At 41.7% G+C, this 22,512-nt stretch overlaps 1 protein-coding gene and 1 long non-coding RNA gene across 2 annotated transcripts in view; both read right to left on the reverse strand.

Moving 5' to 3' along the window:
* Nucleotides 1–22,512, reverse strand: part of thsd7ab (thrombospondin, type I, domain containing 7Ab) — a 110,174-nt gene that overhangs the window by 75,353 nt on the left and 12,309 nt on the right. The window lies entirely within an intron of this gene.
* On the reverse strand, nucleotides 2,228–4,213 carry LOC133480136 (uncharacterized). The gene is made up of 3 exons (XR_009789195.1): nucleotides 4,057–4,213; nucleotides 3,919–3,990; nucleotides 2,228–2,535 (listed from the first exon to the last, which is right to left on the reverse strand). It is a non-coding gene; the product is annotated as an uncharacterized LOC133480136 (long non-coding RNA).

The following is a 22,512-nucleotide window of genomic DNA, read 5'->3' on the forward strand; positions in this document are numbered from 1 at the left end:
TCCTTCCTAATGACTTTTTCCTTCTTTGGAGAAGAGATCCCTGGCAGAGTAACGAGACATTTTTTTCTGGCACGGTGGCGGCCACGCTGACAGCGTCACTTGGGAGCTCTTGTTAGCGTGTCCGGCTATAATTGCACAAGATGTTGTTAGGGTGGGAACACAGAGGCAAAAGGCCAAGGAGGACACACTCCTCAGGTTTATTCCACACATATTCCAAAATGCAAGTGATGTATCTGAATGATAACGTGTCGTACTACTTCTGTGCTACTTTCATCAAAACAGCGGAGGAGTTCAACAGTATGACGCTCGGATTTAATACATTGACGACCTTTATCAAGACAACAATGGCAAAAGAAAACTTGAAAAAAAAAAGATCATTGTTTTAACTCATGCACTGTCAGGCCTTTTTGAGAATTTTGACTGATCGTTCGCCGTCCTTTCAGGACCTACAGAATATTATTGTGTTCCGCGACTATTGGTAGCACAGGACCTACCAAAAGAAAGAGCAGACTCTCCTCTTCCACCAGAAAAAAAGGGTTTTCTCGCTTTTTACATTGTCTAGTTCATAGCAGTTGGGTTGGCTTCACCAAAAACATCGGTTTCCCGCCGAAAAGCGGAGTTTTTTGTGAAAAAATAAACAACATTTCAACCAGAACAGTGACTTTAATGCTAAGATTTATTTGCTTTTGTGAAACAAACTAGAAAACGACAAAAACAAGACCGAGAAGGGGCTTTTTATGGCAAAATAATCATTCATTTATTATAGCCTCTTGCCATTAACTTCTTGAACAGTTAACTTACTTGGATAACTTACAAATCCATTGTAACATGCCGCCAATTTCGTCTCGAGATTGTTGCCACTTCTCTGTCGGGCCACTTCGACATTATTTGTGCACTCACTGGAGTAGTCTCGCCACTCTTGTTGACCAATATTGGCCACTCAAGTGCTTGGGAAGTCTCTGCACCATTTGCACAATTGTCACGGTTCCAGATAATCACACTGCGAGTCACTTTAAACTGCTTAAATTTCTATAAGTCTCTGCACCATTTGCACAATTGTCACGGTTCCAGATAATCACACTGCGAGTCACTTTAAACTGCTTAAATTTCTATAAGTCTCTGCACCATTTGCACAATCGTCACGGTTCCAGATTATCGCTCTATTGGACATCTCAAACTGCTCTAAATTCCTAGCGGACTGTGCATTGTTTGCACAATTTAAAAAAATAAATAAATAAATGCTATCAGCATTACCACATTATCGGCAACCTTTCATTGCTCAGTGACTCTCTGTACTGTGTTTTATGTTTTTATGTCTCAAAAGTATTGTTTTGTCAAATGGCTGTCTGTGATCGTACTAGAGCACCTTCAACTACCGGAGACAAATTCCGTGTGTGTTTTTGGACATACTATAAAGAATCAAGATGGCTCCAATTCATAGACACAACTCAAGCGCTCTGAGAGCAACGCTGATGGAAGAACGATGGCTGACACTAAATTGCAAAAGATGTGTTGAGCAGAGCAGAGCAGTTAAGTTTGCCGACTCGCCATGAAACATGACTTCGATTTGAAGCTGCCATTTCAGCCAATTTGGCCATTTCCAGGTGTCCTTCAAACACAATTGCGCCCAAGAGAGTTTGTCCGATTGCTACCAAATTTTAACCACGTATACAAGACAGAGCCAAATGGCCAAAACGTGCGATTGTTACTGTATGTCAATATTTACATTTACAATGATTCCATTCAATCCACAGAGGAGGCAAAAACAATTCCAGGATAGCATCAGAAAACAGCTTCCCCTTATTTCCCTCGTCGTCGCTCTTATCAAATGGCGAGAGCGCCGAGGGACAGATGATTGATTACTATTAAAGCTGTCAGCGGCCACCCCTCGTCGGTCCGCTCGCCGAGAATAGATCTGACGAACGACAACTCGCTGCTCCTCCCGCGGGACGCTGCTCGCTCGCTCGCTCGCACTAATTTGGGCGCTCACACACCGAAAGCCCAAGCGTCCTCTCGGAGGCGAGAGGCAGGAACGTGTCACACGGAGGCTCGGGCCGCGGGTCAGTCAGACACCAATTGAAAGAACAGCATCACAATATTGGGGTGTACACTTTGATCCCGTTTTTCCCCAGCTTATTATTCACGCCCCTGCTCCATTGCATACATTGTTTTTCTTTACAGTGCACAGGCGAGTCTGAATTTAGACTTATGTGCCTTCAGCGTTCGACTGGAACAAACAGAAAAAGGTAGAAAACCTTTTTTCTGGTGAACGAAGAGAGTCTACTCCTTTTGGTAGGTTTGGTGCTCATAGTGTCACAGGGCACAATATTCTGGAGGTGTTGAAAGCTCAGTGAAAATGCCGTAAAACAGCTGGCAGGGAATGTTAAGTAGAGCAACAAAGTATTTGTACCTTGTTAGGTTAGGTTAGGTTGATTTGTTGATTTGTCAGGGACCGTGTACGGAAAAGGTTACATTTGAGAAGAGAAAAGCTCTGTGTCAGATTATAGTTCCGGAGCTCATTTCCATCGGGAGTCCCTGTGGCAGGTAAAACAGAGCATTCAAAAAAAGAGGAGAAAAAATGAAATGAAAAGAGATTAGGAGCGGCAAACCGTATCGCATATATACATACACAAATGACATTATCCGCAACTGTACAGTGGTAAAGTGCATTTTTTCAGACTATACCCACGTAAATTGCATTTCTTACTCACTCCCGTCTAGCACACTGGAAAAATATATTTAAAAGAAGTCACTGCCTTTATGGATTTATATGAGAATGCCGATTGGCCAAAGGAAAATTTTACGAAATAGCATTGCTACGTTGCAATCGTCGTTATTTGTCGTCCATTCTCACCACCGGCGTGGGGTTTCAGGGGATAGACTCAATTATGCGGACACGGCAAGTGAGTCGTAAATTCTCCAGCAGGATTTCGGGAGTACGTTCCCAAAAAAAGTCAGACGCCATCAACTCGGCGTCAGTGATGCAGGCGGGAAGAAAAGCTGTGAATGATTCTTGGCGGGGATGATATACAAAGCGCAGAGGGGGAGATGTTACGCTCTGCTTTCCACTCGGGGGGCCGTGAAGTACGGAGGAGGCCTTGATGAGCTTTGTTTGATCCGTTGTCAATCACTAGCCCAAAGGTCTGTTTTCCTTAACTGACCCTAATTGAGGGCACCGTGATCCACAGGCTCACTGTTCAAGGAACCGGGCTTTTTCATTGGCTCTGATGTTCACGCTTGCGTCCTATATCCTGGATGCAATTCAGCCCCAGCGGCCGATTTTGCCTCGCAACATGAAATCTGGTAGTGGTTTTAATCACCGGCCATACCCACAAATACACAGCAAGTAAGCCCTTTTGCTTTGAAGCCAAATATTTGAAGGTCATTTTGGCCATTTCCGGGGGGTACTTGAAAGACAAACTTGTTGATTTCTTTCCAGTCGCTCACAAATGTGATCAACAATACATGAGACCGATTGGTAACGCTAAATTGCAAAGAATTTGAGTTTTTGTCGTTGCCCGAGCAGCGCGGTGAGGTTTGATGAGTGGCCGAAAACGGGGAAAACAGGAAATATCTTCTGTTGTGTACTATGGGATATTTTTTGTTGTTGTTTTTTTCCCCCCCATTCAGCCCCCAAAGCTGTTCTCAATCGTCAACGTGAAATTTGGTAGGCGTGCCTATCATGAGCAGACCCATAAAATGTCTCAAGAATGGTTAGGGTTCACAAAAAATACAAATGAAAAAAAAAAAAGGCCAAAAACAAATGGGAAATATGGCATTTGGGTTCGAAGCGGCCATTTTAGGTCAATTGGGCCATTTCCAAGGGTCCTTAAATTCTTAAAGTTTAGTTGATGACCATGGCAATGAAGTTTAACGACTTGCCATTAAACACAAAGTCATATAATATCCGTTGCTCACCATGGAATTCTGGAAAATTCAGCACCCGAGATGGTTTTGCCTAGCAACACGTCAGGCAGGTTCGATGACTCACTATAAAACAGGAAATCATATACTGTATCCTTGCGCGTCCTGTATCGACAAAAGCGCGGGCGCTACCTGGGCCACGGTGGGAAAAGCCAGGGTGTCAAGTGGAAACGAGGAAGCCGCCACCTCCATCTGGAACGTCTCAAACGACAACCTCCCCACCTCCTCCCGAGCCTGTTGATTGGCTGAATACGGCACAGGTTAACGAGCCCCGGGTGACCGCTGTCAGGATATCCATACGCGGCCATTCTCAGGAACTTTGTCTTTGCTCTGAAAGTCAATTGGTCTGCAAGCGCTGTAAATGATGCGCCTTTAAAGACAAACCTCCCCAAAGACATCATCATGCCGAGGGCCCGCTCGATAAAATCAATAAGAGCGAGCGAGTGTTTTTTGCACACACATTTGGAATAAACCGGGCGGGCTGCCACGGCCTCCATATGGCGACGTGTGAGGGCCTTCGTATGTTTGTGCGCCAACCGTAAGCGACCAGTCAAGCGGAGTGGGCTTTGCTGATTCAGCAGCTGAGATTGCCGCCGAGGCGTATTACTGTCACAACACTGGCTCGTGAAAAAGGGGAAGCTTTGAAAAGAGGTATTTGATGGAAAATTGACTTTTGAATTGCTTGTACAGTGAACCTCAGTTTTTCGTGGGGGATACGTTCCAGACCCACCCGCGATCGACCGATTGACTGACATTTTGTAATTACGAGGCCATTACCGCTGTGTTCATCAGAGTTTTGAGGAATGAAACAAGGGGATATGTTCCAGACCCGCCTGCGAGAAAGAGAAAGGTGCAAATAAGGTTGGGGACCGTCGCCCTCGCGAACTGCACCAAATCAACTGATCGCACAGTCCCATACTGGACTTTTTCTTTTTTTTTCTCTTTTCCCGCTTATTGGTGCTTTACCTCCGCTGATTCAAGAATTTTTGACGTAAAAAACAAAACAAAAATGACATTATAAGGGCCAGGCGGCACGGCGGCCGACCGGTTAGAGCGTCTGCCTCACAGTTCTGAGGACCGGGGTTCGATCCCCGACCCCCGCCTGTGTGGAGTTTGCATTTCCTCCCACATCCCAAAAACATGCGCGCTAGGTTTATTGACAACTCTAAATTGCCCGTTTCTTTTGGCAGGTTCAGACTGTCACAGAACACAATATTATTGTGTGGATCTTGAAGCATCAGTCAAAATGCTCTAAAACGGTCGTACTTGGAGCGCTGACTATTTTTTTAGGTGGTACACAGTGTAAAAAGTTTGAGAACAATAGAGTCACTACATCCGAAATTAGGCACTCCTATACAGCCAAAGTCTTCTGCTTTAAACAATTGCATTTTTTTTTTATAGAATGCTTACCTTACCAAAAGAAAACATGCATCACTTCATCTTCTCTGTCATCATTCTTTCACATTTGCGTCTTTCAACGTTAACATTAGCATTCAAAAGCCAGCGATGCTAAAAGTGTCACTGATGAGCCGCCAGCGTCACAGAGCGTTCCGCCGACAAAAGGCACCGAAAGCCAGCTATTTTCCGCTCTGTCACTGCCGTTAATTTTGGGGGGGGGTGAAATGAAGCATTTTTTGGGGAAAATTATGAAATGTGTCAAAACACCACTTGAAGCCAATCAGCTGCTGTTGCTTTTCAGAGCTTTTCGAGGTCAGCGGCGTCAAATGAAACATTCATGAACGACTTTATTTACGTTATGTCTTATTTATAGCGCTCCTATTAATAAAAATATGAATAGTAAGAATATTAAAACAGCAGCGGGCTGGCGCCCGCTGTGAAGCATCCGCCAACAGAGACAACATGGAGGGGGAAAAAAAACACTGCATAATAACAACAGATGATTTTTACTTCCAGCTCAATAACAACATCAATCCAGCACCAGGACGAGTCACACGCCCGAAAAAAGGCGACTGATTTGCCTCATTGGGTGCGTTTCCATGGAGACTTATATCGGATATGAACATGATGAAGCCCAGACTTCCCAAAGGCAAAAAAAAAAAAAAAAAAAAAAGCGTAACGCTGGAAAGACCTAAACCGATTTACATTCAAATGGCTGGTATGGCGGCAAGGTGGACGACCGGTTAGAGCGTCTGCCTCACTGTTCTGAGGACCGGGGTTCAATCCCCGGCCCCGCCTGTGTGGACTTTGCATGTTCTCCCCGTGCCTGCGTGGCTTTTCTCCGGGCACTCCGCTTTCCTCCCACATCCCAGAAACATGCATGCTAGGTTCATTGAAGTCTCTAAATTGGCCCAAAGTGTGAATGTGAGTGCGAATGGTTGTTTGTTTATGTGTGCCCTGCAATTGGCGGGCAACCAGTTGAGGGTGTACCCCGCCTCCTGCCCGAAGATAGCTGGGTTAGGCTCCAGCACGCCCGTGACCCTTGTGAGGAGAAGCGGAACGGAAAATGGATGGATGGATGGATGGATGGCTGGTATGCTAATACACTGGCTCTCGTTGACAAATGTCAACAAGTCGGTCATGAGATTGTGTTGATGGAGAGGTATTGATGCGCTAATTTCGCAATTCCTGGAACCGCACTCCATGGAGATCTCTAGTTCGATAAGGACATAAAGGCTGAGGACAAGACTTTTGCCTAAAGTTCTCTCTGCATTGTTAAACAAAGCGTAACAATGCGTAACAAAAAGGCATCGACACCTGAGGCTCAGAGCTAAACGTTCACATTCAAACGCCTGTTTGTCATAGAAAAAGGTGTCTGCCCGTTCCCCGCTGTGACGCGCAACAACCATCGCTGGCAACAATGAATACAAGCTTCGCTATTTCAGCCACCCGAGTTATATTCAAAATTACATATATAGTTAAGTATTGTTGTAAAATACAACATATGTATAATTTCTAAAGGGCATTTTTATGGCCCTGCAGGGGCTGAGACTTGGTCTCTGGGAACCCGCAAAAGCCGCGTTCCCGTTCAGCTGAGTTGGAGCCACCATGTGGTCGGGTATAATACTGTATAGGAATATAATGACCCAAATCCTGTCGTTTGCTCGCAGTTTTGGCGTTCAAAGGCTTTTGCATTCAAATGACAAACCGCCAAGATGTCACAGCACATTTTGACGCATGCTTTGCATCAAGCGCTCGAAAAAAAAAATGGATTCTGATGGGAGGGGACCTTTAAAATAGTGTCCAAACATACAAACTTTTTCATTCACCTTCCGTTCCGCTTATCCTCACTGGAGCCCATCCCAGCTATCTTCGGGCGAATGGCGGGGTACACCCTGAACTGGTCGCCGGCCAAACAAACAACCATTCGCACATAGGAACAGCAGCGGTTCAATGAATGCATGGAAACCGGAGTGCCCGGAGAAAACGGGGCCGGGATTTGAACCCACCATGCCGCAACATACAAACCTTTCTCATAATATTTCCTTTCTGACAAAATGATCGTATTGTTTTTAAAAAATCTCAGAAATTCAGTGTATTGTACAATTAGGTTTCTTTTTATCTCCTTTTATCCTCATGAAATAGTTTTTCTCCTAATACCATCAAATTAAATTCTTGAAATAATACAATTCTCATAAAGTTAGAATTGTATTCTAATAAAACGATTACATTCATCTACTACTATTGTACACATTTTTCTCGTGCAGTTAAAATTGTATTCTCATGAAATTTTTCTCATATTATTAAAAAAACAAATCTCATAACATATCAGTTTTTATTTTCATAAAATGAACAATGGAAAGACTGAAAGGTTACGCGGAAGCACTTGAGGCTCAGAGCTAACGCTAACGAGGCGAAGTAACTGCAGAATAATGAATCTCGCCGTCAACAACAATCTTGTGATGTGCAAAGGTAACGCCACCACGCTAATTTATTGACAGGCTAACTTCACAATTATAAAGACGGGAACCCAATTTCCCTCATCCGATGCTTTGCAGGCTTTATCGGCGCACATTAAATGTACATCAATGCTAGACGAGTACAGCACGCACTTTTCTTCCTCAGTGAAGTATCACAAGGAATGTCACCATCCACAAATGAGCAGAACCACACAGGGAACAAAAGCTTTCATGGAATGCAGATACGGAGCGCGGGAGAAAAGTCACCGAGATACACGCGCACCGGAGGTCCACGGCAGATACGCACACACACAAAAACCCTACAAGCATAGCAGGCGGTGACCGCGTGAGAGATAACAAGCGGCGTCCTCCATGACAATCGCACAAACATCTCGACAAAGTCAAGCAGCTTTTTGTCTCGTCATGTTGCTGTTGTTCCGTCATTTGTTTGGCATAGTTTTCTATAATTGTCTTATTACTCTCCTCATTTATTATGTTTAAACTATGATCAAGTTTAGCATTTTCTCTAGTAATATAATGACTTTACTCTCAAAAATTACCTTTTTTTTTTTCTTGCTCAGCTGACTTTATTGTTGTAAAATGTATTTTATTGTCAGAAAAATACTGTTTTTCTCTTTGTATGAGACATTTTTTCCCATAAAATCCTGGCTTTATTCTTGTAACATTTCCCCCTTTTTCATGTTATTCTCATAGAATGAAAGAAAACATGATCATAATATTGTCTTTATTTTCATAAAATGATTACCTTTTTGGAGTAAAATAACTTTTTTACATTTTTATGTTATCTAAATTTGTCTACTAAAATTACATTTAAATTGTGATGTTATCCTCATGAAATTGTTTTCCATTCAAGAACTCTCCCTTTTTTGTCTCTAAAATTGCAATGTTTTTCTCATAACATTACACCTTTATTCTTATAAAAATGATGATTTTGTCATTATATTCTAACGTAATTCCCTTTAAATTAAATAAAACATTCTCGTAATATGAGGACTTTGTTTTCATCAATTATTACCCTTTCGATGTAATATTACTGACTTATTAAATAACTCTCACAGAAATTAGCATAGGTGTTATGGTAATGAAAAACCTTCAACCAACTGCTTGTTGAACACGGAACAGCAACGCATACAACAACAGTCAATATCCTCCGGTATTTACAGGAAATCTCGTCTATTTGCTTTTTTTGTACAACCTCAATTCCAATGAAGTTGGGACGTTGTGTTAAACAGAAATAAAAAACAGAATACAATGATTTGCAAATCACGTTCAACCTATATTTAATTGAATAAACTACAAAGACAACATATTTAATGTTCAAACTGATCAACTTGATTGTTTTTTTTTTTTTTAGCAAATAATCATGAACTTAGAATTTGATGGCTGCAACAGGTTCCAAAAGGAACAGTGGTAAACAGGGTCATGTTTACCACTGTGTTACGTCACCTTTTCTTTTAAGAGCATTCAATAAACGTTTGGGAACTGAGGACACTCATTGTTGAAGCTTTGTAGGTGGAATTCTTTCCCATTCTTGCTCGATGTACAGCTTCAGATGTTCAACAGTCCGGTGTCTCCCTCGTCGTATTTTACGCTTCATAATGCGCCACACGTTTGCAATGGGAGACAGGCCTGGAGCGCAGGCAGGCCAGTCTAGTACCCGGACTGTGGTTTGGCATTGTCTTGCTGAAATAAGCAGGGGCGTCCATGAAAAAGATGTTGCTTGGATGGCAGCGTATGTTTCTCCAAAACCTGTATGTACCTTTCAGCATTAATGGTGCCTTCACAGATGTGTAAGTTAGCCGTGCCAATGGCACTAACACAGCCGCATACCAACACAGATGCTGGCTTTTCAACTTTACGTCTATAACGGTGCGGATGTTTTTAAAAATTTATATTTCTATTCGACTATTTTCTCACGCACTTGTTCACAAAGAGGTGAACCTCGCCCCATCAATTTAGGGAAGTTCCTTTTCTACCCAATCATGGCAGCCACCTGTTCCCAATTAGCCTGTTCACCTGTGGGATGATCCAAACAGGTGTTTGATGAGCATTCCTCAACTTTCTCACTCTTTTTTTGCCACCTGTTGCAGCCGTAAAATTCTAAGTTAATGATTATTTGTTAAAAACAATCAAGTTGATCAGTTTGAACATGAAATATCTTGTCTTTGTAGTGCATTCAATTAAATAGAGGTTGAACATGATTTGCAAATCATTGTATTCTGTTTTTATGTATGTTTACCACAACGTCCCAACTTCGTTGGAATTGGGGTTCCAACAAGTCAAAGCAATAAAAGTATTACTTTGGCAGCATCTTATGGAATTTTGGTATTGTTGTTAGGTTGAAATAATAGACTGTTCGTCTGTATTTGAGTTGTCCTGCTTCTGCTTTCGTCGGCGGTCTTTAAGTGGACCTCGCGGACAGTCAAAAGTTAAACCAAAAGTACGTTTTCGCGCGAGTTGTCTACTTAGCCGTTACAATTTGCCTGTATTCGCTAAGTGTGAGTAAATGCCAAAAGGTGAGCTTAATGACGTAGTGTTGTTTGTGTAAAGTGCTCTTATGTGATATCATTCAGTTTGTGCTTTTTACTACTAAATATAGTCCTTTAGGTAACATGGGTTCATGATTGTGAACATGCTAAAGGCTTTATGATCGTCTCCGTTTGAAGTGCTGTGCCACTCTCTTGTGGCATCTACACGAAATTACAAACCCCTTTTAATTCTATTATTGTGGCATTTTTGCTATCTGTGGAAGGGCTACATACCTTCATAAAACCTCATGGAAAACAAAAAAAATCACTGTCTTGAAAATCTGCTGTCTGCCAGGGGCAGAAGCCGGCAGTCATGTATTATTGAACTACGCCTGCATTACACATGGACCAAAAAAAAGAAAGAAGAGAGAATAGTGAAGAACTTCGAGTTCTCCCCTCGGCTCCTCTGGAGACGAAGTTCAGCGCAACAGTGAAAAGTGAAGAAAATGTTCGACTTTTTGCAGCTGTAACATCTTCCTTCCGCTCTACTGGGAAGACTTTTCGACAACATGCTGGAGAGTATCTCTGGGACTTTTTGTCCATTTTTATTATTGGATAAACTGGATTCTCTCACCCGGTTTTCGTCATGTTATGACTTGATTCTCAGCAAATACTTGTGTACTTTTCAATTACTATAATCTTGCAATAACTACATTTGTGTTACATTTTCATTCGATTGTTTTTCCCCCTATTCTGAATGTATTCCATGTTAACTTATTCCCGTCAAATTTGGAATATTTTCATGTTTTTGTTCAATGTTTTTCTTCTTCTGAGACATTTAAAAAATTGTCTCAGAAAATCACATTTTTTTTTTTTTTTTTTTACAAGATACTAAATAGATATTACATCTTGTACGATATCAAAAAATCTTTAATCACAGCTTCTTCTCACAAAATGACAACTTTTTTCTCATAGTATTAAGTTGAAGTCAAGTAAAATTTGGAGATTTTTCTCATAATGTTCAAACAGTGTTTTTTTATTATAGCATTATTCTTGTAGAATGTTGAATTTTACACGTAATATGAATTCATTCAAATTAAACTATAACTTTTTCAAAAAAATGATTACTGTTTTTATTATTTTCATTCCAACTTTATTCTTGTCTAACTTGTTCTTTTTAATTTATCAAACTTGGAAACATTTGTCACGGTATAACTTTTCTTCTAAAAAAATGTTGTTTCTCCACAATATCATTAAATGAGGAAACTATTGCTTTGTTCTCTTAAAAATGACACTTTATTTTATTTTTAGAGATTTTTTTCATAATATCATTTTTTTTGTAAAATGTGAGAAAGACGAGACTGGTTTGGCCACCCGAGCATTACGCATCCGGCAGTTCCGCCAACGTTGGAGGTAGTGATTGTCGGATGAACTCCCGATGCAAGCTTTGCTGGGAACAGAAAGACGAGAGAAAGGCTGATTTTGAACTCTTGCTGTCTACACAGGAAATAAGATGGGTGGCTCCCCCCTCCCCCAAATGATCCATCTGGCCTGAGAGGAAAGCCTCAAAGGCGAACGTCTTTGATGGTATCTTAACCTGCTCTTTGATGAGATGACTTTGACGCATAATATCAAACCCCCCGGGATGGATTGTGGATGGATTTGAAGGGTGGACACACACATATACTGTCTATATATATATATATATATATATGTACATACAGAGGGTACGGAAAATTTTCAGACCCCCTTAAATTTTTCACTCTTTGTTATGTTGCAGCCATTTGTGAAAATCATTTGAGTTCATTTTTTCCTCATTAATGTACACACAGCACCCCACCCATATTGTCAGAAAAAAGATGAATTGTTGAATTCTTGCAGATTTATTAAAAAAGAAAAACTGAAATATCACACAGCCATAAGTATTCAGACCCTTTGCTGTGACGCTCCTATATTTAACTCAGGTGCTGTCCATTTCTTCTGATCATCCTTGAGATGGTTCTACACCTTCATTGGAGTCCAGCTGTGTATCAGTATTATACTGATTGGACTTGATTAGGAAAGCCACACCCCTGTCTATAGAAGACCTTACAGCTCACAGTGCATGTCAGCGCAAATGAGAATCATGAGGTCAAAAGGAACTGCCTGAAGAGCTCAGAGACAGAATTGTGGCAAGGCACAGATCTGGCCAAGGTTACAAAAAACATTCTGCTGGACTTAAGGTTCCCCAAGAGCACAGCGGCCTCCATAATCCTGAAATGGAAGACGTTTGGGACGACCAGAACCCTTCCTAGAGCAAACTGAGCAATCGGGGGAGAAGAGCCTTGGTGAGAGAGGGAAAGAAGAACCCAAAGATCACTGTGGCTGAGCTCCAGAGATGCAGTCGGGAGATGGGAGAAAGTTCTAGAAAGTCAACCATCACTGCAGCCCTCCACCAGTCGGCCCGACGGAAGCCATAGGAGAGGTGCAGGAAGCAAGACACACGGAAGCCCGCATGGAGTTTGCTAAAATACACCTGAAGAATATGAGAAATAAGATTCTGTGGTCTGATGAGACCAAGATAGAACATTTTGACCTTCAATTCTAAGCGGCGTGTGTGGAGAAAAGCAGGCACTGCTCATCACCTGTCCAATACAGTCCCAACAGGGAAGCATGGTGGTGGCAGCATCACGCTGTGGGGGTGTTTTGCAGCCGCAGGGACAGGACGACTAGTTGCAATCGAAGGAAAGATGAATGCGGCCAAGTACAGGAGGGATATGCTGGACGAAAACCTTCTCCAGAGTGCGCAGAACCTCAGACTGGGCCGAAGGTTCACCTTCAAAAAAGACAATGACCCGAAGCACACGGCTAAAATACCGAAGGAGTGGCTTCAGAACAACTCCGTGACTGTTTCTGAATGGCCCAGCCAGAGTTCTGACTTAAACCCAATTGAGCATCTCAGGAAAGACCTGAAAATGGCTGCCCACCAACGTTCACCAATTTTTGGGAATTCCTGATTTCGTGGGTTTTATGAGCTGGAAGCTCAAATTATGTAAAAATAAACAAATAAATACTTGAAATTGTTTAAATTGTGGGCCCTGAATCTATATCCTACGAAAGTTGAACTTTTTGAATGGAATTATGGAAATAAATAAACCTTTCCATGATATTCACATTTTTTTCGGAAAGGATCTGTATCTATCTTTCTATCTATCTATATAATTTTTATTTTGTGTATTTTTGACTTAACATGTATAAAGCAGGCACGGTGGCCGACTGCTTAGAGCGTCGGCCTCACAGTTCCGAGGACCCGGGTTCAAATCCCCGGCCCCGCCTGCGTGGAGTTTGCACGTTCTCCCCGTGCCTGCGTGGCTTTTCTCCGGGCACTCCGCTTTCCTCCCACATCCCAAAAACATGCATTCATCTGAGACTCGAAATTGCCCGTAGGTGCGAATGGTTGTGAGGTTGTGGTGAGGAGATGCGGCTCAGAAAATGGATGGATGGATGTATTAAGCAATTAAGAGCCTACTCTAAGTTTGATTGAAAACGTCTTTCCAAGAGGTCTTTGATGTCATTTCATCACAAAATCCAACAACTGCAAGAAAATCACTGAGTTGAATTTTTGGGGGGGAGAATACAGTTGTAATATAACAGGAAAAAGTTTTCATTTTAAGAAAATTGTTTTCTTGTTATATTCCAATTTGATTCTCGTAAAAAAAAAAAAAAGAAAGAAAAAAGGCAACATTTCCCACATTAATATTCAGAGATGAGTTCATTGATTTGATTTGATTTTTTACTATGATCTCATAGGAAAAATAAAAAAAGAGCAACAAGAAAAACACGAGAAAAGTGGCAAAATATTCAGAGAATACAGTTGTGATATGAAGGGAAAAAGTAGTCATTTTAAGAAAATTAAAATAATGCTTTCTTGTCATATTCAACTTTATTGTCATAAAATTATGACTTTATTTCTCAAAAAGATGAAATTTGAAAATGTTTTTCACGTTTTTCCTCCCCCAGAACATCATAACGTGAAAAATCTCTTGTCATTGTATTACTTTCATTGTAAAATGACAATAAAAGAAAAACCTTTTCACAAGATGCAAAAATAAAATAACTTCGAACAAAATGTTAACTTCATTATCATCAAATGACATCTTTCCCATAATATTACACCTTCTTTTTTAGCCGAGTTCTGGTAATGCTGTTAACCCGTCCGTAAACTGAAGTGTTCTTGCTTTCCCTGCGTTCACCCTCACTTTCATCCCTCTGATTCCTTTCATTTTCCCCGGCGTGCGCGTACGCGAGCGGCATGAAGTGAAGCATTGTGGAGTCAAGCACCACTTAAGGTTAATACCCTCAGTTTCCATATTGGATACCTCCACCGTTGACGTTCGCCAGGGACGGAGTTATGAGTGTTTGCTCTCAATTCGGAGCCTTTTCACACTGCCTGTCAAAGCGGATTTTGCCCCTATAGGCTTTGTAGCTCGAGTGTATCCTTGCGTTCAATTCCGATTTGCGAAAAAAAGGATGGCTTTAATAGTGATTGGTGGCCTTTTCGTTGCCGTCAGAGGACGGAGGTGGTCGTGCGAAGGTAGAGAGGGGCGGCTCGGCTTGATTGACAGATGTATTAAATGTACACGCGCTATGAACGTGCACCCCCGCCGCACAGGTGAAGTGAGGTTGACAAGAAGGTCAATAAGTGGCAATAAAGAGCGAATGTGGACCATCGGCACTCACGCAAGAGAAGATGAACAACGAGGGGAAGTGCTGGGACACATTTTTGGAATTCCCCAAAAAAGTATGAAAGTGAAACGTTTTCTTTTTTTGTGTGATAATGGATTCTTGTCATGATTTTTTCTTTGAAAAGTACAACTGTATTCTTGTATCATGAGGATAGTTTTCTTGTAAAATTGTGAGTTTTTGGTGAAAATCTAAAAATACATTTCTCAGAGAATTTATATTTTTTTCTTGTGAAGCCATGTTCATTGTCTTTTAAAATTCAATATTTTTTCTGGTAAAAATGTGCTTTTTTTTTGTAATTTGACTTTTTGCTGGTACATTTTTTATTTTTCTCCTTGTACAATTACAGTACTGATAACATTTTGTTTTTTTTAATTGTAAAATTGTTTTGTTTCTTGTAAAATTCAGATTTTCTTCTTGGTACTGTAAATTATATATTTGTTTCTTTTAAGCTTGCAACCTTTTAGTGTAAAATTAGTATGGTTATTCTTTAAAAATCTACCACAAATTTCTTGTGACATTATGATTTTCTTTTCTTCTGAAGTTCTGACTTTTCTTTGCAAAAGTAGAATTTTTTTTTTTCCCCATGTAAAATTATGACTGGCTGTAAAAATATGACTTTCTATCTTCTAACTGTATATTTAAAGATTTACAAAATCTTCAACCTAACCATGTCATTTCTAACAATATGGCGGGGGAGCACTGTACCCTGTCTGTTTTGTTCACTTCCCACAAAGCATTTCTGTGAGTTCCATTGGGGAATTTTTGGGGGTCCTGGGTTGACTCCAGATGTTGTTTAAGCGAGGATTTTCTGCCAGTGAGAGTGAGAGTGAGAGTGTGTGCGTGCGTGCGTGCGTGCGTACGAAATGTAGGTCAGTCGTGCAGTCGTAGTCTGCTGGTGAACCCTGCAGTGTCACTTCTGCGGTCAATGGGAGTTGGCATGTGGAACGCCGCCGTGCCACGAACCTTGTCTTGTTCTATAAGAACAATGCAGACCACCGTGTGAGTGACTGATTGTCCTTTGAAGACGACTTAAGAGGAGCAATCAGCCTCCTTTAGTATAAAAGATCAATTGCGGCTGAGTACAAGCAATCCCTGTGGAATTCTTCTTACGAGGAATGAACGGCCTTTGGAGGTGTCGCAACATGCCTGAAATACCCCAGTAAGTTTTGCAAGTGGTTAAGTTGTATGTATTTTAGGGGTCCCTAAATACAACCCTTTCCCTAAAACTCACTCAATTTAGCCCACGGGAAATTTGGACAAAAATTAGCCACAGACACCAGTTTCGCCAGTCAACACAAAAGTGGGTGGACATGTCACCCACAACAGGTCGCAGTAAGAAGCCTTAAGGACCCATGCACAGAACTTGCGAAAGGACAGCAGCCTTTATGGGAAATGGATACGATGTCAAGTTAGAAAGAAAGAAGAAATAGCCCCCGACACCAGTTTCACCTATCGACACAAAATTGGGTGGACATGTTTACAATAACAGGACCCACGAAAAGGTCTCAAGGAGCAATGCAAGATAATGAACAGGAAGTCGCCCATTTTGGCCTTTTTGGGCGATTTCATGCAACTTTACCCTACGGAAATTTAGAAGAAAATAGCCCCAGGCACCAGTTTCAACTATCGACACAAAATTGGGTGGACACGTCTATCATAACAGGACAAAAGTCTCAAGGACCCATGCACACTAAATGAACAAGAAGTCACCCATTTTGGTTTGACGCACCTGTTTTGCCACCACATTCAATGCAAAATGGGCCTGGAAAGTTGCAGAGAAATGGCCCAAGACAGCAGTTTTGCATCGACACGAAACTGCGTGGACAAGTCTGTCATAAAAGGTCACACGAAAAACTCTCAAGAACTCATGCCCAAAATTGTTAGTCAGTTACCTAGTCAGTCGGTCAGTCAGTAGGTTGGTTCGTCAGTGAGTGAGTGAGTGAGTGAGTAAGTCAATCAAACTGAAACTGAAAACTTCCATCGACTTAGTTAGTCGGTTGGTCAGTCAGTCCGTTATCAAGTTAGGGAGTGAGTTGGTTGCTCAGTTAGTCGGTCTGAGAGTCAGTGGGCTAGTCACCCCTGCACTTCCTGTATCCAAAGTGCCATTGTGAAGGGTGCTACAGTATGGCCTATTTTGAATGGAGAGGAAGATTTTGTTTGGTTATTTATGATTGCATTATTTATGTTTTGTGTACAGGGCACTTGGGTACAGCTGCAGATTGATGTAAATCAAGTTGAGTTGGGTAGTCGATCAGTCAGTCAGTTAGCTGGTTGGTCAGTAAGAAAGGCAACTAGTCAGCCAGTCAATGAGTTGGTCAGTCGGTCAGTTGAGCAGTTAATCAGTCAAGCAGTCAATTAGCTCGTCAGTTAGTCACTAGCCAGGTAGTTAGTTGGTTCATCAATCAGTAAGTTGGTTAGCTGGTTAGTCAGTTAGTTAATCGATCGATTTGTTCGTAAGCTAGCTGGACAGTCGGTCGGTCAGTCAGTTAGCTAGCCAGTCAGCAAGTTAGTTGATTTGTCGGTTAGTCACTCTGTTGCAAACTAGTGAGTTAGTCAGTTAGCAAGTTAGGTAGTTGGTTGGTCAGTCTGTTAGTTAGCCAGTTATTCAACCAGTCAATCAGTTAGCCCAAACCATACAAACGATATACAGTAACTGATGGCATGAAAGTTTGTGGAGGTTGAAGAAAGAATCAATTCAATGTTAACCTGACATTACAGTCAGTGAGCAATGGAGGTCAGGTGGTGCCGTCGCCGTCACCCACCAGATCCGGCGGAGTTCGTTCATTGGAAAGGAACAGCATGACTCGAGTCGAGTGAAACGGACATGTTTGGGATTGTTCTGCCTTGGTGGAGTTCTGAAAACTACTTAGTGACATTGTAAGACTTAAAATAAGTCACGTCAGAACAAAGTCAATGGAAATCATAACAAAGAATGAGAATGCGTAGCACAAGACACAAGTCATGCCAGAAGCCACAAGGTGTGACCTTGTGGCAGACCAAACCAAGTGAAAAGCTACCCAGCTATCGACATAATCTTTAAACTAAATGCCAACTTTCTCTCTATGGACAACACAAGCGCTCTTAAGTGTGTGTGTGTGTGTGCGTGTGTGTCTGCGTTTACATGCGCGCATGTGTGCTCAAGTCCAAGCTAAGTGCTAAGTGCTGAAGTGGGATAGCAAAGTGAGTACAACAGGCTCACTACAACGGAGGGCGGAGCGGCTAATAGACAAACACGCGAATAGATGTTGAATCAACGGATGACGGATGACAAGCCGGGCACCATCCGAGACGTCGTTATTTGATTGGATTGGATTTTTTTGTAGCAACTAACATCGCCAGCTCCTGATGACGCATCCGCATGGAGAAACACAGTCTTGGCTAAAGCTTGGGAAATGGAGGATGTGTTTTTAATGTATCCGGGCGTGCTGTCGAATATGTTCCGGCCGAGTTCGTCAGTCAGGCACTCAGTGGGTCATTCCGTCTGTAAGCTGGTTGCTCAGGTAGTCACTCATTGAGCTAGTTGGTCAGTTAGTCATGCAGTCAAGTCAGTTAATCAGCCAGTGAGTCAGTTAGTTGACTGGTTGGTCAGATAGTCAATTAGTTAGTCATCAGTGAGCCTGTCAGTTGGCGAGTCAGACAGTCAGTTGGCTGCTCGGTTAGTTAGTCAGTCAGTTAGCGAGTCAATCAATCATTCAGTCTTAACGTTGCTCAGTTAGTCAGTCAGACAGTCCGTTAGTTACTTAGTCAGTTCACTAGTTGGTTAGTTGGCCAGACAGCTAGTCAGTCAGTCAGTCAGTTAGTTAATCATTCAGACAGTCCATTAGCTAGTTGGTCAGTCAGTCAGTGTGTTGATTAACTGACAGTCAGCTACCTTGTCAGAAAGTCAAGTCAGTTGGTCGGTCGGTCATTCAGTCGGTCAGATGATGCGTCCAATCTCCGGATTTGTTGCACGTATCTGGACGTGTTGGTGAATATGTTCGAGCCTGCCCTGATGACTTTCTCACGCTTATTAAAACAAAATCCAAGACAAATGCATGTAATCCCTTAGAGTTGTGTTATTAAAAATTTCGTTTCTGTGCATGTACTCGCAGTCGCCGCCGGCACCAATGACAATTTGCGCTCTGAGGCTTCTATTGACCTTCAAATAAATGTCTAGTTGAAATCCAGCCAATCCAATCCAATCCAATCCGTGCGTTAGCATTCTGACGGCACAGATTTCAAGGAGACAAACGAGAAGATATTTTTTTTCACATTTTGTAAATTCATTCATTGTATATTCTGGGACGAGCATGCTGGCACAAATGCCGTCGTCTTGAGAATCAGAATAAGCTTTATTGGCCGAGAATGTTACGCACAAGGAATTTGCCTCTTCTCGCCTCTCTTCTTGATTTGTTATCTGTTTTTTTCAGATATTGATTTATTCACGGTTTGTGGTACTATTATTCAGAGTGCACAGACAGCACAAATGACTTGTTCGTAATTCGTTTTGTCATTTTGCTTTTGATTTGAGTTTTTATGCAGTAGCATTTAGTGACCACAAATTGCACAAATGTCTTCTTCAACATTGACATTCCGATGGTGATGTCACTCACCACGCTAAATATCCGAAACACAAATATTACAGTACATACCGTACTTTTACTTTGTAAAACCAACTCACAACGCCCCTTTGTAGCGGACAAATTGCGCGAGTTCCAGAATTGGCCGCTGTTGTTTACTGGGGCAATCATCAGACAGAGAAACGGTACCCGTATTTCCCGATTAGATCTGGCTAAGCGATGTGCCTTTGTGGGGGTCATGTTGGCAAGCGCGATGTTTTTGTTTGTTTTTGTCAAGCCCTTCTTCAGTAGCAACGGACGTGGGAAGAGGAAGCGCGATAAGATCGCGGCTCATGAAAGCGAGCCTCGATTCGCCACGACAACGACTGCACGCCATTATCAACTCTCCCAAGCGCCAGCGATCACAATCACAGCAACGTTGAAAAGTAAGTTTAGGTCAACTTTAAAACCGTTCAAACATTTTGTAACTGTTTCTGTATTTTTTACAATCATTTTGTGCTGTGTTGGGTGTTTTGGGCCACAAAAAAAAAAAAGTGCTTCAAATTAACGGAAAACCCCTCCAGTATACTTTGTGACATTTGCGTACGATGTTTTTTTTCCCCGAGAGATTGTTCTTCCCGACTCAATGGTCACATGACTGCTTCTTGCAAATGCAGAATGACGGCTGACACCAGACAAGCACGTCGCAGACGTCGGTATTTACCGAAGCAGATTGCGGGGTCGCCACGTTCCGGCTGGTCCCGCCCCACCCGGTCCATCTGCCGGCATGCCTTTAATCCGAGGCCTTGTCACTGCTCATTAGCCTGCCGCTCCGTCACTGTCACAACCTCTGTGCTTAAGTAGAACTAAAGATCAACTAAAAGGAGTGATTCAAAAAGTACAGACTCTTAAATGTATTTCAGTCCAAAAATGAAATGAACATACATATAACACAGCACTTAACTCAAGGAAAAAATTCATAAATTTAAAAAACAGTACTTCATTTTAAAAAAAAAATTTTAAACTAACAAAACTTAACAAAAAAGGTACTTGAATTCGCCAATGCAAATACATTGAACATAAATTCAACAAATATTGTACCTAAATAATTGTTTAAAACAAAGTGATGATGTATTGTACTCTTAAAAGTTAAATACAACTGGATTCCACTCAACAAATTGACTATACTGGATTGAAAAATAAAGTTTAAGCAACTGTAACGTGGCAAAAAGTGTTTAATTATTTTCATTTGATTTGACTATAACCATGTTTGTACAAAGTGCAATATTATAGAGTGCTATTTTCCTTATTAAAAAAACCACGTTGCCAAATTTCTGCTTTGTTTTTGGGGGGTTGGAATGAATGAACGGCATTACCATTCATTTCAACGGGGACAGATGATTTGAGATACAAATGTCTCGAATTACGAGTGTGGTCACGGAACTAAAATAAACCCATATTTCAAGGCACCACTGTAAAATGTTATTCTGCTGCGGTTCTTTTGTTGCTGTTTTGTTTTGTTTTTCCCCCCATTTCTGTGCTATTCTCACCAATAAATATCCCAATATAAACAGCCAAAGATGGAGTTTCCTTCCCACTACTGCCTCCAATGCTGGCGACTTGTGTCTTATTACGTGGCTACACCATGCCGATCCTTTTTCTGTTCATCCCGGCAAATCCTCTCCGCCTCGTCCGCCGGCATGCTATGGCGTCCTTTCAGTCAGCTCTTTCTCTTGGTATTGTGACACCTCGCAGCTTTAAATGAGGCGCATGATGTCGCTATTATCTTCCAATTGATAACCGGATGAATCGCTAGCCAGTTCGCTGCTGCTGCGGCGGCCGTTTTTACGACCCCTCTGTGCGTCGTAAATACTCGCGGCTTGTGGTGATCATCGGGCAAAATGTTTCCAGCTAGTACTGTCACAGCACGCATATTTTAGTATTTTCTTGACACCTTCTGCTATATATACCCCAGTAATAATGTATACAAGCAAACTGTTAATATATATGATATACTGCAAATATTTTCAAATCCCTCCAACTTCAGTTCTAATTTGGATTTTCATCTCGGCGCACCGGCATGTTCGTCTTTGAAGAGCCCCTGGAAATTGCCAAAACAACTGCACTCCAAAACATTTGCGTGGATTTTCGGGGATGGTTAATTGAGATGTCGTCCCGCATCTACTTATGATCAACGGTTATATATATTCCACATGAATTAGCCATTAGCGTACAGGTCGAGAGAAGCGGTCGCCATGGTTTTGCTGGGGCTAATTATTGCTCGTTAGCAGCTTTCCTTGCCTATTCAACAGGCGATGAAAATAAAAAGGAGGGCGTTGATGTTATTCCACAGACCGTGACCGTCGACTGAGGCATCGGCAAAGACTGCCACTAACAATTAACCAAAGCAAACGCGCTGTCGCTTTCACTCTCAGAGCTTCTGGCACTTTCTAGGTCGTTTTTAATGAGCCCCGCAAAGAACGCCTCACACCTCAGCCGCGCTTTATCCGGCTAAACGTGCACGTGTGAGGTCTTGTGATAAGCGGCACATCCATTCTGAATGTACACGTTAAATGTCCGCCGTCAGGCCACGGGGTCCTTGACACTGACAGATTGCGATGGATGCGTGAAATTCCTTCAAGGTCAGGAAATGCCGATAGGCAAAGCTATTTCAAATGACTATTAGTTTCAAACCTCACGCATAATCATTCAAACTGTTAGTATCACACATCTGCATCATTGGTTTCCGAAAAAAACTCAATATATATAAACCGGTATATATTATTAAACATTGAATTTTATCGTGTATATTCTTTTACTCTCAGTCGTAAAAAGAAGAAATGATTGATGTTGTGCAATCCTAAAATGAAAATATTTCTGCTGTTTTATGTTATATTTGGAATTATTGTGTACATGATTTTACTGCAGTTCCTAAATAGAAATTGATTTTGCGCGAAACAATTTCAGCTGTTATATCTT

Source organism: Phyllopteryx taeniolatus, chromosome 6, assembly GCF_024500385.1.
Source record: "Phyllopteryx taeniolatus isolate TA_2022b chromosome 6, UOR_Ptae_1.2, whole genome shotgun sequence".
Classification (NCBI taxonomy): Eukaryota; Metazoa; Chordata; class Actinopteri; order Syngnathiformes; family Syngnathidae; genus Phyllopteryx; species Phyllopteryx taeniolatus.